Source organism: Echinops telfairi, unplaced genomic scaffold, assembly GCF_000313985.2.
Source record: "Echinops telfairi isolate 266 unplaced genomic scaffold, ASM31398v2 ScPeMD7_7468;HRSCAF=8506_0, whole genome shotgun sequence".
Taxonomy (NCBI): domain Eukaryota; kingdom Metazoa; phylum Chordata; class Mammalia; order Afrosoricida; family Tenrecidae; genus Echinops; species Echinops telfairi.
The window spans coordinates 15218056-15233162 of NW_022111369.1; the positions used below are offsets into that span (position 1 = coordinate 15218056).

At 37.0% G+C, this 15107-nt stretch overlaps 1 protein-coding gene across 1 annotated transcript in view; it reads right to left on the minus strand.

Annotated features, from left to right (window-relative positions):
* BANK1 (B cell scaffold protein with ankyrin repeats 1) overlaps positions 1–15107 on the minus strand; it is a 323683-nt gene that overhangs the window by 295974 nt on the left and 12602 nt on the right. The window lies entirely within an intron of this gene.

A 15107-nucleotide genomic window follows, 5' to 3' on the forward strand; every position in this document is an offset into this window, starting at 1 on the left:
AAAGTTGTATGTTTCATCATTGCTACCCTGCACCCTGACTGGCTCTACTAATAAAGTTTTAAAGGCATTGCTATACTGTTAGGAATCTTTAGGAGAGAGGGAAAACTGTCTAAAAATCCTTTAGCTTGAGATACAACTGAGAGAGAACAACTGAATAATGTTGCAAGTTTGTAGGCTTTAAATGAAGACAGAGGCTCGATAATGTAAAACATTTAAATTATTAACATTCTAAAATAGCTAGGATGTTGGGATGCCATAATGAACCATAGAATCGCTCCTCCACATCTAGCAATATCGGCAGGGAGGGAGGGACAAGGGGATAAGCCATTGTCTCTGGCAGGGTCCAGACCAGCAGAGGGACTTCCAAACCAAACTATGAAAGAAAAGAGCATGGACAATTTTCACAACGCTCGGATTACACATGAGAATATATCTATCTCTGTATTATCAATATCTATCATCTACACACACACACAGTAACTGGGTACTCAACATCTTCCCCATCTGTTATTTTTTTCAAAATTGAAAAAGAAAAATCCTTCAGTAGTGTTGTTGTTTCTATTGTTGTTAGTCACTGTTTAGTCAATTCCTACAAAGAAATTGCAAACACGCAGAATAAAATTCCTTCACTGGATTTGCAATAGCTGTGATCTTGTAGAAGTGGATCATCAGTCCCATCTTACAAATCACATTTGAATGGGTTCATTTTATCAATCTTTGGACTAGTTGTTACGTGATTAGTTGTTTTTTTACTATCCTAGATTTTTTGGGTATATGGTTTTTGAAATATGATTCTCAAAATTTCTGGTCCACATTAAAGCTCTTTTATTTTCCACACGCCTACCTTTCAGTGACTTTTTTTTACTTAAAATAAGAACTGTACTAGTATTTGTTCCTCCGTGGTTTGATGAGAAATAAATGTGAACAATGTGGATGTTGTCACTGCTAGGTGCCATCCAGTCAGTTCTGATGCATTGCAACCCCAAGTAGGACAAAGGAAGCTTGCCCAATCCTGCACCATCCTCACAATGTGTTTGCAGCTAATAAAACAGTGACTCACATTACTGACCAAGAAATATTACAAACATATTTTAATGTCTGCACTAGATGAAATAATATGTTCTCTTGTAGAGACAGTACAGTCATTTCAAAATTGGAATTTGGTGGAGAAAAGCCAGTACACTAACTCAAGATGTATTATCCCAGACTGCTCCCCACTTTTGAAACTGTAGAGTCTCTGGGTGGTACAATGAATTGACTGAAAGATTGGTGCTTGTTCACCCGGAGGTGCATCAGAAAAAAGGCCTGGTGATCCACTTCAGACAAATCAACCACTGAAAATCTAAAGGAGTACAGTTTTATTTTGATTTACCTGGGTCACCAGGAGTCATAGTCAAGCTAAAGGCATTTTTTTCCTGATACTTTGGGATCAATAGAAATTACATAACCATTTTCTGAAACTCAAATTATTTTAGAAAAATCACAATGCTGGAGAAGATATTTTTGGAACCTCTTTTAATTGAAGAATAAATTTATTCACTAGAAGAAATTTTTTAAATTAGTGCTTCATAAGAAATAGAATAAAATACATAAATCTATAACTTGTATTTTCACTGCAGTATATGTTTGTAGCATATCTCTAAAACACATTTAGATTATGTTGTCTCACTTTATAACAAATATTCACTTTATAACAAATATTCTCAATAATTCTATGTAATGTGTTTAGCTTTTTTTTTTAAATAAGAAACGCCAAAGAAAAATCAATGCATTTGAATTGTGGAGCTATAGAAGATTATTAAGAGTACCATGGACTGCCAAAACAACAAACAAATCTGTCTTAGAAGAAGTACAGCCAGAATGTTCTTTAATGAAAAAGGATAGCGAGACTTCGCCTCAGGTTTGGCCACGCTACCAGGAGAAACCCGTCCCGGGAGAAGGACGTTACACTTGGTACAGTGGAGGGGTACTGAAAAAGAGGAAGACCCATCAGGAGATGGAATGATACAGAGGCTTGCACCAATGGGCTCAGGCATAGGACCAATGGTGAGGATGACCCAATACAGGGCAGAGTTCCATTCTCTAATGTCGCTGTGGGTTGGAATGGACGCGATGGCTCCTCACAACAGCAACACCAACAACATGTGATTACTATTAAAATTCCCATACAAACCTGTGCTTCTGAAAACTCGTATTCTGCTCCCTCATTTTGAGCTATTTATTTCAAACTGGAATCTTTCACCAGAATGCAACCCTGACTTTTGTGAGATTTTCATCTTCTCGTGTAACATTTCTTAATACATTATTTCTGAGCCAACGGCAAAATTTGACTTGTCTACCATTTTTCAGTGAAAAAGAAAAAAAATATTTTAAAATTAGATAACCCCTACTTGCCATTTATATCCATCCTTTTTCTCTAACATGAAGTATGCTTTTGTTTAAAATTTATTCTCTGTACCTTTTGGACAAATACTCTCAATTTTAAACAGCTTATAGTCTACACCCTACACATTTAGCTTTGGAAGGAATAATGACAACATGTTACCAATCATAATTGCCCCTGGGTATTGTCAATCTGAGTGACAATTTTTCCTGATTTTCATATTTTCGGTTCTATCCAGGTTTTCTCTTACAATAAGCTCATCTTCTTTTTTAATTAGAAAATGATTCAAATAAAAAACTGTATTGTCTTTTACATTCTTATCCATAATTCAAAATCAGTTTTGTTTTTGTTAAAATCAGTAAAGTATAAAGTTAAATGTTTATAATTATGTCGTCTCTTTCTTAAGGAGGAAAGTAGGAAAAAGAATTATATAGTTTTTATTTTTCTTAATTTCTGAATGACTTTGGAAGATTAAGAAAGGAAATAAGCCTCCCATGATTTCCCTCTATGCATAATGGAGAAATGGGAGGGAATAGCTACTAAATAGAGTGCATTGAAGAGAGTTCTAGACAAGGTCAAAATAAGAAACCTGCCTTGAATGACTGCAACCTTGTCAGTTGTCTCCCTCTGATGCCTGTTGGGCCCGACCCGGTTTCAACATTTTCTGTGATGTTGTGTTTTTTGTTCGTTCATATTGTGGTTCATGTCAGATGTGTTATGTCATTCGGGGGTCACTCTCTAGAATTTTTGTTATATGTTTTAATGTTTTTCATTATACAAAACCCAGGATTGATGAGCCTATAGCGACAGAAAGTAGTATACGTGGGAGGAAGGTGGGTAAAAGGGAGCTGATGTCAAGGAGTTCGGGAAGGAAAAGAGTGTTTTGAAACTGATTTTGGTAGTAGTTGTACAATACTGCCTGATGTGATTGGACTGTGGAACAATATGATATCTGTATTAACTCCCAATTAAATGGTTCTGAAAACAAAAACAGATAACAGAAATAAACTATAATTTCTTGCAGTCTAAGAGCAGTACAAAGCGTATGAAATTTGATTTGAGAAATGCAAAAATAGTTGCCTCTCTGTGTGCTATTGTTCCAGTATTCCATGGTATTATTCCATTGTGAATTAAGGAATGATAGAACTTAGTAGAGAAAGGGATTATAGATAACCTCAACATTGATCAAGAAGCAGTTCCAACAGAACAAAGGGATACAGCATGGTTTAAAATCTGGCAAGATTTGCATCAGGGTTGTATCCTCTCATCATAGTTATTCGTTCTGTATGCTGAGCAAATAATCCAAGGAGCTGAACTATATAAAGCAGAATGCAGCATCCTGGTTGGGGAAAGACATTAACAACTGAATCTGTGCAGATGGCACAACTTTGATTTCTGAAAATGAGGACTTGAATTACTTGCCGATGAAGATTAAGTATTTCAGCCTTCAATATGGATTACAGCCCAAGGAACACAATAGCAAAGTCCTTACAATTGGACCAATAAACGGAGAGGAGATTAAAGTAGCCAAGGATTTCATTGTTCTTGGATCCACAGTCAGTGCTCATGAAAGCAGCAGTCAAGTTACCAAATGATGCAGTGCACTGGGTAAATCTGCTGCACACAAGCCCTGGAATGCTGAAATCGAGGATGTGATTTTGAAGACTGTGGTGTCCCTGACCCAAGCCATACTATTTTCAATCACCTCATATACATGTGAAAGTTGGACAATGACAAAGGAAGAAAGAGGAATAATTGTTGTATTTAAGCCATGGTCCTGGTGAAGAATATTCAAGTACTATGAACTGCTAACAGTAGCTCCAAGGGAGAAAGACAGGGTGTCTTGGAAACCCACAGAGGTAATTCAACCATGAGCCAGCAACAACTTGATGACTGGGAGTTAGAGTAGAGAATTATGACCTGCCAAAAAAGAGAGTTGTCTTAGAAGACGGGTCCTTCTTAGAACTGAGCATGGCAAGCCTCTGTTGCACATACTTTACACATGTTATTGAAAGACACCTGTCCCAGGAGAAGGCATCATGCTTGGTGAAATATAAGGGCACTGAACAAAGGGAAGCCTATTGACAAGATGGATCCACACCGTGGCTGCAAACATCACAATGCCTGAAGGTGGTGCGGGACAGGGATGTTTGTTGTACATACAGCTGCTTTGAATAGGGACCAACTGGAAAGTTCCTAAATAAAAAGTATGCTCATAGATTTCTTTAACAACCTCATTTATGAGGAAATATAGTTCATGGTATCCAATGATTCTTTTAATTCATGTAACACAACACAAATTTAATTTGTCATACATTGGGGTTTTGGAGACCAAGTATTATTTTTCAACCCATCCTCTAATCTGGATGCTGATTTTTCTTTATATATTATATAGTCCAGTTTCCTTGATTATTTTTTCAGCATACAGAATGAATAACTATGATGAAAGGATACAAACCTAAAGCAAATATTTCCGTATTCTAAACCATGCAGTATTCCTCTTTTCTGTTTGAAGTGCTTCTTGATTCAGGTTCAGGTTATGCATAAGCACAAGGAAGTGTTACAGAATTCCCATTTTGCCCAAGGATTTCCATAGTTTTGTATGATCCACACAGTTGAATGTTTTTCATAATCAATAAAACACAAATAATCACGTTTCTGGTATTCTGTGCTTTCAGCCAAGATCCATCTTACATCAACTATTAGAGGTCCTCTTTTGACTCCGACTTGAAATTTTGGCATCTCCTTGTCAATGTGCTTCTGGGACTGTTATGATCTTCAGAACAATTTCACTTCAACCTAATATCAATGATATTTTAAATAATTGCTGCATTCAATGGGGTCATTTTTCTTTGGAATTGGTACACATATGGATCTTACAGTTGGTCAGAATACTGTCTTCCAGCACACCAGCCTGTGTGATCACGAGGTTTTGATCAGGTATCAGGCATTGAAGAACAAAAAACTATCATTGTGAAAGAGGAAGTGTGTGGAGTGGAGACCCAAAGCCCATCTGTAGGCAACTGGACATCCCCTTACTTAAGGGCCTCAGGAGGAGACAAGCCAGTCAGGGAGCAGTATAGCAGTGATGAAACATACAACTTCCCCTAGTTCTTTAATGCTTCCTCCCTCCCACTATCATGATCCCAATTCTACCTTGAAAATCCGGCTAGACCAGATCTGTATGGGCTACACTGGTACAGTTAAGAGCTGGAAACACAGGGAATCCAGGACAGATAAACCCCTCAGGACCAATAATAAGAGTAGTGATACCAGGTGGGTAAGGGTAAGGTGGGGGAGGAAGGGGGAACTGATCACAGTGATCTACAAATTACTCCCTCCCTGGGGGGCAGACAACAGAACAGTGGGTGAAGGGCAACAGAAGACAATGTAAGATATGAAAATAATAATCTATAACTGATCAAGCATTCAGGAGGAAGGGCGGGGAAGGGGGGGAAATGAGGGAGAGAATGCTTTGAAAATGATGACGGCAGCATATGTACAAATGGTTGTATATATGGATTGTGATAAGAGATGTAAGAGCCCCCCAAAAAAGAGCATGATACAAGACAAATATAAAACAGAAGGAATAAAAAGGGTCAAAATAAGATGGATCAAGAAAAAAAAACTAATAAACACAAAATATCTTAAAAGGGTCAGAACCTATTACAAGTCATTTAATGCTGCAAATATATAGACTATCAAAAGTGATAAAGAAGAAACAAAAATCCTGAATTCCTAGAGTCATTGAAGAAATTGACTAAGCAATAAAAAATCTTTGCATAAGAGATCCAGCGAAGAGTTCCACTATGGTATTGGTACACGGAAAGCTAAATAGATTCCATTAAAACTCCACCCACTGCCATCAAGTTGATTCTGTTAGTAGACACATGAAAATATGCTTGCCTCATTTAAAACAAAGCATCACTGAAATTCAATAAAATAATAGCGTATTCAATAAGTGAATCTAAATCAATATCTACTATATGAAAAAAATTAGGCTTCTATTTTATATTATATCTGAATAAGTGTGAAGGGTGAAACATTAGTTTCTAGTTGTAAACCATCAATTCTCATGACCTTGGAATAGACAAAGTTTTTTAAAAATAATTTTATTTGGAACTCTTACAGATATAACATTCCATAGTTATATCACATCAAGCAGTATTGTACAATTGCTACCACAATCAGTTTCAAATCATTTTCTTTGAACTCCTTGATATCAGCTTTCCTTTATGCCCTCCCTCTCTTACCCTCCCCACAGGAACCTCTATTTATTTATTTTGCTGCATCCTACTCCATCCAATATATTCAGTCACACACAATTCTGTTGTTCACTCCCCTCAAGTGGGCTTATACAGTCATCAGTGCTGTCAGCATCCCATTCCCCTCCCCCCCCTCAGTTCCTGTTCCCTCAGGGAACCATTACTCCTGTTACCATTTCTGAAGGGTTATCTAGACAAAGATTTTTAAACAGGAAACAAAAATAGTAATCATGTAAGAAAAAATACCTTGCAATTATTAAAATTATTATTATAAAAATTTTAAAAAGAATACTCTCTTCCATATCTCTTGGTATAGACAAGCGAGTGCTTCTAGTGCTTTATCAACTTGTTCAAAGATTTCAGTTAGTATTCCATCCTTTCCTGGAGCTTTGTTTTTGGCTAATGCTTTCGATGCAACTAGCACTTCTTCCTTTAGTACTATTCACTTTTGATCACATTCCACCTCTTAAAATAGTGGAATGTCAACTAGTTCTTTTTAGTACCATGTCTCTGTGCATTCCTTCCATCTTCTTTGATGCTTTATACATTGACTCATATTTGGCTCATAGAACTTTATAATTCTTCAACTTGAGGATTGATTTTTCCTTTAGTTCTTTTTGCTTGATGTATGCTGAGCATGTACTTCCTTTTTGGCTTTCTAATTCCAAGTCTTTGCACATTTTATTATAATTCTTCACTTTGTGTTCTTGAGCTGCCCTTTGAAATGTTCTTTTCAACTCTTTCACCTTGTTATTTCTTCAATTTGCCTTAACTACTATAAGATGAAGAGCAAGCTTCAGAATCTCTTCTGATGTTCACTTTAAACTTTTCTTTCCTGTCTTTTTAATGAATATTACTTATATCCCCCCCCAGAATACATTTCATAGCATTTTGAAACTAATGCAAATAGCATTAGAAGCTATCCAGAGTAGTTTGCAAAATGCCATTACCAAAAAATAGAAAAATATCACAGCCAAATATACCTTTTTCAAAATATAACTTATATTGTGATGTAAGTTATTTATCAATATAAAACGTATAATTACATATAACATATACTTAATTTTTACTAACATCTTTGGTACTTGAGTTTTATTTTTCAATATATAGGCAACCCAAAAGCACTGTCATTGAGCCAATTCAGACTCACAGAGATTCTATAGGGACCCTCTAAGAGAGAGTAGAACTATGGGATATCCGAATCTGTAATTTCTAGAGAAGGAGACTGCTACAACTTTTTCTTATGGAGTAGCTGATGAGTTTAAGTGCCAACCTTATGCCCTAAGAGATGAATGAATAGAAAGTAAAAGAATAAGAATTCAAAAATATAGACTTATGAATATGAAAAAATACTTCCTCAAAGAGAACTAGAATATGGATCACAAATTAAGGAAAATTCGTTGAAATTTCATTCTCCATAACCTCAGACATCATCTGCACTCCGTTACTGAGACTTGTAAGCAACAAAAGCTCTGTGGGACACAGTGACGCGTCAGTGTAAAGCAGCACATACTTGAACTCAAATTCATAATTCAAATTTTTGAGTCGAAAACTTTTCAACCAATCCATCTTCTTAATTGGAATGCTGCAGTTATAATAATCTAGTTTCAATAGAAGTAAAGAAAAAGCAGCCATTCAGCCTCCAAATCCCCTAAAAGTTGGCAGCTAATAATTTTTTCAGAACTGAACATTCTAGAAGTTTTACTGACTTTTGTCCTAAAATACATTAAGTTATCCTTATGCATTCATCATTTGAATTGATTAGTAACTAAATTAGTGAACAATCAATGTGGGTATTGTAAATTATGGTACTAATTAAAAAATATTTTATGTAATATTAAACTTGGGGAAACCTTATCTGTTACTCTAAGGCATTTTGGCTTTAATCCACTGGGGACATTGAACCCCAGAATTGGTTGTGTAGAAAGAAGGGAAATGATAAGACATCAGTTGGAACACTGATAACACATCATCAGAGGGAAGCTGCAAAGCCGGGACAATGAGAATAGAGACTGGGAAAGGATGGGAGATGTATTTCTGGGGCAGGAAAATTAAATGCTGGGGAAAAGAAGGACTCTGAGATCACCATGGCAGGATTGTTAGCTTTAAGATCGGGAACATGTGAGTGGGGTTAACATGTCTATGGGAGTTCAGGAAGAAAATGATTGTAGCAAGTCTAAAAGTGGAACTTTTCTAAATAATGTGAATCTTAGTGAGTTCTTGAATTAAAAAAAATTATACTAATAGCAGTTGCTGATAAATGGCTTATTCATGTGTGTCAGAGAAGGAGTGTGCTCTGTCAAATTTTCAATGTTTAAAACTTGGTAGGCCATGTTATATCCCATGTGATAATTTTTCTAAGTTAAAAATAGTTACAGTATTCTATTTCCATATATATAACAGACTAGAAGTTTTGAGGAATGAATATTCTTATATCAAAATTAAAACACTACAAATTATAATAATCTCTCCTACATAGAGGAGCTGAATTTAAAGTACGGACATTCCTCAGGGGCCAAAACACTAAGTAGTCATAAATTAATAAGGCTAAGGAAGCATCTAGGAACTCACATTTGCCCTGAGATTATCTGCACATCTTGGGCAGCGATGGGTTTATGGTATGCCCTACACAGGAAAGAAAGTCGGAGCATGACCACTGTGACATGTCAGGCTAGAGTTGATCTTATTAGCTTGAGATACTAAAGTTATCAAAAGGAATTTCTCTTCTCAGTCTTGACATTAGGTGGAAAAGGAAAGTCGAAATTCTTTCTTGAGATTTGCCTGCTAAGAAGCTGCATTCTTCTCAGTTGGGGCCTAGACAGACTATACCTATGTGTCCCAAAATTATGGGCCAAAAATGTAATATAAGGAGGACCCAAGATGAAACAAATTCCTGGAAGCAACAGATTTCACTTTGATCTTTAGGAAACCCTTTAATTTGTACCCACAAGGAATTTTCATAGGAAATCTTCCTTGCTACATCAGTTATAGTTACAAGTTACATCAGTTACTTAACAAACACAAAAAGCTGATGTGATCAAACCAGTAATCCAGATAATACAATTTTAAGGGGAAAAAAATCAAGTTTTCATATAATGAAATAAGCAAATAGAAAACTGAGTCTGTGAAGAAATGAAACTATTAAATAGACTAGGCTTTGATAAAACATTCAAGTTAACTCTTAGAAATGAAAAATCAAATTGTATGTCACCACTGAAATTAGAAACTCAGTGAATATTTTAAATGGCAGCTTGGAAATAGTCAAAGAATAATTAGTGATCCAAATATTAGAGCTAAAGAAATTAGGTACAATGAAAGAAGCAGATTTTGCTATTATTAGAAGCTCTTCCGACCCCGAGAGATCCTATGTACGACAGAAAGACACAAGGTCGCAGCCTGCTGCAGCCTCACCATCCTTGCAAAGTTTGAGCCCGTTGTTGAAGTCATGTTGAAGTCACTGTGTCAATCCATTTTGTCCATGCCTAAGGGACGTTCTAGGAGATCATAGGAGGAATGGATGGAGGTGAGATATTGGAAAGGATGATGGGTGAGCATTTTTAGATTATGGAAAATCAAAGAATCTCAGGTCTAAGAAGCCCAACAAACAGAATATTTAATACAAATTAAAAAGCTAGTGTGGTGTACTGATTTACTTGATGTGACTCTTCTAGAAATGATGTATGAAACTCCTGCCAAAGAACTGAGAAGGACCATGTATATTGAGTATTGTGTTAGGTCAGGTCCTCTAAAAAGTAAAATCAGGTTAAAAAATATACATATATAGAGTTATATATATATATATATATATATATATATATATATCCAAAATCAGTGATAAATATATATCACTGCAAATATATATATGCAAAAGCAGTATATATATATTCATATGTGTCAGGAAAAACCTCCGGCTTAAAAGCTGAGCCATGGACTTAAAGAATCTAAACTTGACTGCAGCATCTATAATTGTGTGAGCCACTTTCTTGATATAAAATTCTTTCTTCCTTTATATAGATATATATATAAACATATTTCCATATATGTATACATGCATATTTCTATCTTCATGTATATACATTTTTCTCTTTATAGGTACATATGTTTCTTTATATAAATACATATTTCTTTCTCTATATATACATATGTCTTTATATATACACACATATGTCTATATAAAGAATTACATATCAAGAAAGCGGCTTACACTGTTGAAGCAGTCAAGTTTAGCCTCCTTCGTTCAAGGGTATAGTATAAGCTGGAAGTTTGTCCTGACTCATGTAGCTGCTGGGCCAAGAAACAAGGAAGTAGAGGACAAAAGGCTACTGGAGGCAGAAGTGGATTAAAGCAAGCTCAGCAGGTCAGCTCTCAGCTGCATCATTGGATGAATATATGATTTGTGGACAGGCAATGTGGCCAGCCAATGACGGTTCCCCGGTGCAGCAGGTTGATGAGTCAGATGCAGGATGCAGATCAGTAAGAGGAAGTGTGCTAGCCTCCCTTCCCCAATGTCAATTTATTTTAAGAGGAGGCCACACCCACAATGAAATGCCCTTTCAATTGCATCAAGGCAATGAACACATTAAGGGGGTAGCACCCTTCCCTATTCTTCCCACAGCCACTTGACTGTCCACAGAAAAGCCCACATGGAGTTGATTAGTTACATTATGTAGGTTACATAATGTGAGAGCACATCATGGGAGAATCCTGGCCCAGTCAAATTGATTTACAACTTAACTATTATAGGTGGTATTTCCTCTTTTCCTGATGGATTTTAGTGAGAAAATTCTGGGGACAATGCTAGTAGGATTCTATGGTTCTATTATGAAAGACTGTTTTTAGGGCTAATTGTGATTGTGAAAACTTGGAACGTTCACACGGGGTTGGCCAATTTTGCCAACCTGTTGGATATAAAATGAGCAGGAAGGTGGGGGCTTTCATTACCAGCAGGAGGAAGAGCCAGGAGCACAGCATGTCTCCTGAACCATGAGATTCCCAGGAAATGTCTTCAATCTGGAAAACCCGTGTGGTATCAAAGGTGCAGAGCACAGGAGTGGCAGAGGAGCCGCAGCAGTCAGAGCCAAAGCCAGAGCCAGAGCACAAGACAGTCAAGGACTTAATAGTCCGTGGAGCAAGGGAAACTGAGCGCCTCTCCTCATGTTGTGAGATGCTTTCCGTAAGGAGCAAGGTTTGCTTACCCACAGGGCTTCAAGCCAAGCACTTCAGAATAAGGTTACAGATGAGTAGAGTGTCCTTTGGGGCTTTATCTGTAGCACTAAAGGAGGTTTATAGTACTTCAAGAGTAGGGAAGAGGTCAAGGCGCAACATAGCTAAGAGGTTAAGGGGATAGAGAAAGGCATGCCTGCAAGCAGCGTTGAGAAGAGGCATGCTTAACCAGCTGAACTATATCCTGAGTATATCTGATCTTGAATTGTTAACCTGTAAACTTCCAAATAGTATGCTGAGAGATACAACCCTGACACACATCTTTCCTAATTTTAAACCAGATAGGAGCCCTTTGTTCTTTTCAGACCACTGCCTCTTAGTCTCCTAGGCTGCACATGAAATGCTCTGGGATTCCAATTCTTCTCAAAACGACCCACAGTTTGTTATAATCCATTCATTCAAATGTCGTTGCATAGTCAATGAAAAGCAGGTAATTATCTTTCTGGTATTCTCTGCTTTGAGCCAAGATCCACCTGACATCAACAAAGATATTCCTTGTTCCACATCCTCTTCTGAATCCGGCCTGCACTTCTGGCAGCTCCTAGTCAATGTGCTGCTGCAACCACTGCTGAATGATCTTCAGTAAAATTCTACTTGACTCTGATATCAGTGATGTTGTGCTATCATTTGAACTTTCAGTTTGTTTCCCTCTCTTTGGAATAAGTACAAATATGGATTTCTTTGAGTCAGTTGACCAAGCAGTTGTCTTTCAAATTTCCTGGCATAGACAGGTGAGTGCTTCCAGAGCTTCATCAGCTTATTGAAACATTTCTATTGGTTTTCCATCAGTTCCTGGTATTTTGGTTTGGGGTAATGCTTTGAGAGCTTTTGGGGCTTCTTCTTTCAGTATCATTGGTTCTTGGTTATATGCTACCTTTGAAATTACTGAATTCGGTATAGGACTGTGTATGCTCAGCAAATTATCAGAAAAGGTGGGTTATAGGAAGAAGAATGTGGTGTCAGGGCTGGAGGAAGGCTTATGAACAAGCTGCAACATACAGATGACACGCCCGTGCTTGCTGAAAGTGACTAGGGCTCAAAGCCTGGTTGGTGAAAATCAAGAATTTCAGCATTTAGTATGGATTACGACTCAATCTAAAGAAAACCATAATCCTCCCAATAGGAGCAGTAGATAACATCATGGTAAACAGAGGAAAGATTGACAATAACCAGGATTTCATCTTGCTCAGTTGCACAAGCAATATTCATGGAAGCATCACTCAAGATTTCAAGCAACACATTGTGCTGGGTAAATTTGTTGTGCAAGACTTCTTTAAAATGTTGAAAAACAAGAATTTAACTTTGAGGACTAAGTTGTGCCCAACCCAAGCTGTGTAATTATCAATCACATCATATGCATGTGAAATTTAGACATCGAATAAGGAAGACCAACGGAAATTTGATGAATTTGATCTTTAGTATTGGCAAAGAACATTGAAAGTACCATGAACTGCCAAAAGAACAAATTACTCCATTTTGGAAGAAATACAACCAAAATACTCCTTAGAGGCAAGGAGGTTGAGACGTTGACTCATGTACTTGAAACACATTATCAGGAGAGACCAGTCCCTGGCTAAGGACATCTTGCTTGGGGACATAGAGATGCAGAGAAGAGGAAGGCCCTCAACAAGATGGACTGACGTACTGGCTGCAGCAACGGGCTCAAAGATAGGAACAAATGTGAAGAGGACACAGAACCAGGCAGTTTCTTGACTCTGGAATCTGGAGTTGCTCTGAGTTTGTACCAGCAAGATCATCCTTAACGACAGCAACTTCCCAAAGAAACCAGATAATTGTGAGGAATATCACTGAGTTTTGAGTGCCATTGCAATGAATTACCCAGCCCAGCGGAGAAGCAGAAAATATTGAGCGATGGTTCATGTGAGAATTTGTATTAAAGACTTGAGAATGGAGGCAAGTCTGACCTCTGCCTCGTAGTAATCAGCACTGAGCTAATGAATTTGAGTCTCCATCCTCCTTGAGGGAGAAAAATGAGGCTTTCTGCTCCTGTGAAGAGTTATAGTCTCAGAAACCCATATAAGCAGCTCTCTCTTGTCCCACATCAACTGGATGGCACTAAGTTTATTTTTATTTTTATTTTTGGTTTTCTCCTCTGTGAAGTCAGAAAAGTGCAGATGCCACGCCTATAGTATTTATTTACACGTAGACACATCATTAGAAGCCCTGGTGGGATAGTGGTTACACATTGGGCTGTGATCTGCAAGGTTAGCAGTTCAAAACCAGCAGCCACTCTATGGGATAAAGATGGGGCTTTCTAACCGTGTCACCAGGTCCAGTCTCAGGAACCCGCAGGAGCAGCTCTGTGCTGTCCCATTGGGTCACTATGAGTTGGAATCTACTCTAATGAACAGAGTTTGTGCTTTTTTTTTGAGACACATCATTGTAAAACTGAAGAACCCAAGACAATAAGGTCTTAAAAGTAAGTAGTTAATGAGATGAATATCATTAACAGCAATATAAAAATATAGTGACATTTTTATATTGTTAAGGTAACAGACTCTTAAAGTAAGTTGATTCAGGTAACACACTTCTCAACAGCAATTTTGAAAGTGAAAAGAGCATAAAAGGATATTTTCAAATGATATTTTCATGAGCTGAAAAAATAACTGGCTTTCTGTACCCAGTAAGGCATTCTGGATACATAATGATACAAATGTTTCCATGAGAGAGTTCATGGAAAATTGCGCATAATTTTAAAATTCTATTTTGTCGCAAACTTTTTGAAAACTCCCTGTGCATACTCTTCTCACTTACTGACATGGTAAAATGGTTATGTGGAATTGGCATAATGAGAAAAATGGAGAACTAATCCCATCAGATTTCAGAATCTAGGATGATTATTTCATTACATAACTTTGAAACCACTGAGAACATAGTAGCACTTAAGCTCATCCATCATAGCCAATGCTACTCTCCCTAGCACTTTGACATTCCTTACTGTCAAAGTACATTCTTAATGTGCAATATAGCCACATAGCAGACTACTTACCATTAATGTAAATGTGGAATGTCAGATAATAAGATACTCTGAAAGTGAGGATAAAATGCAATGACATTTTGCACAAATCTAAATAAATGTAGCTTACTATCAAAAGAGTTTGAGGAATTTTTAATATATATTTTGTGGCAAAAGACAGTTTGAAACAAAAAAATATCATGCAAAGATAGTTATGAATATGTGGCTTGAGCTAAACAAATATTTATTGCATAAATAG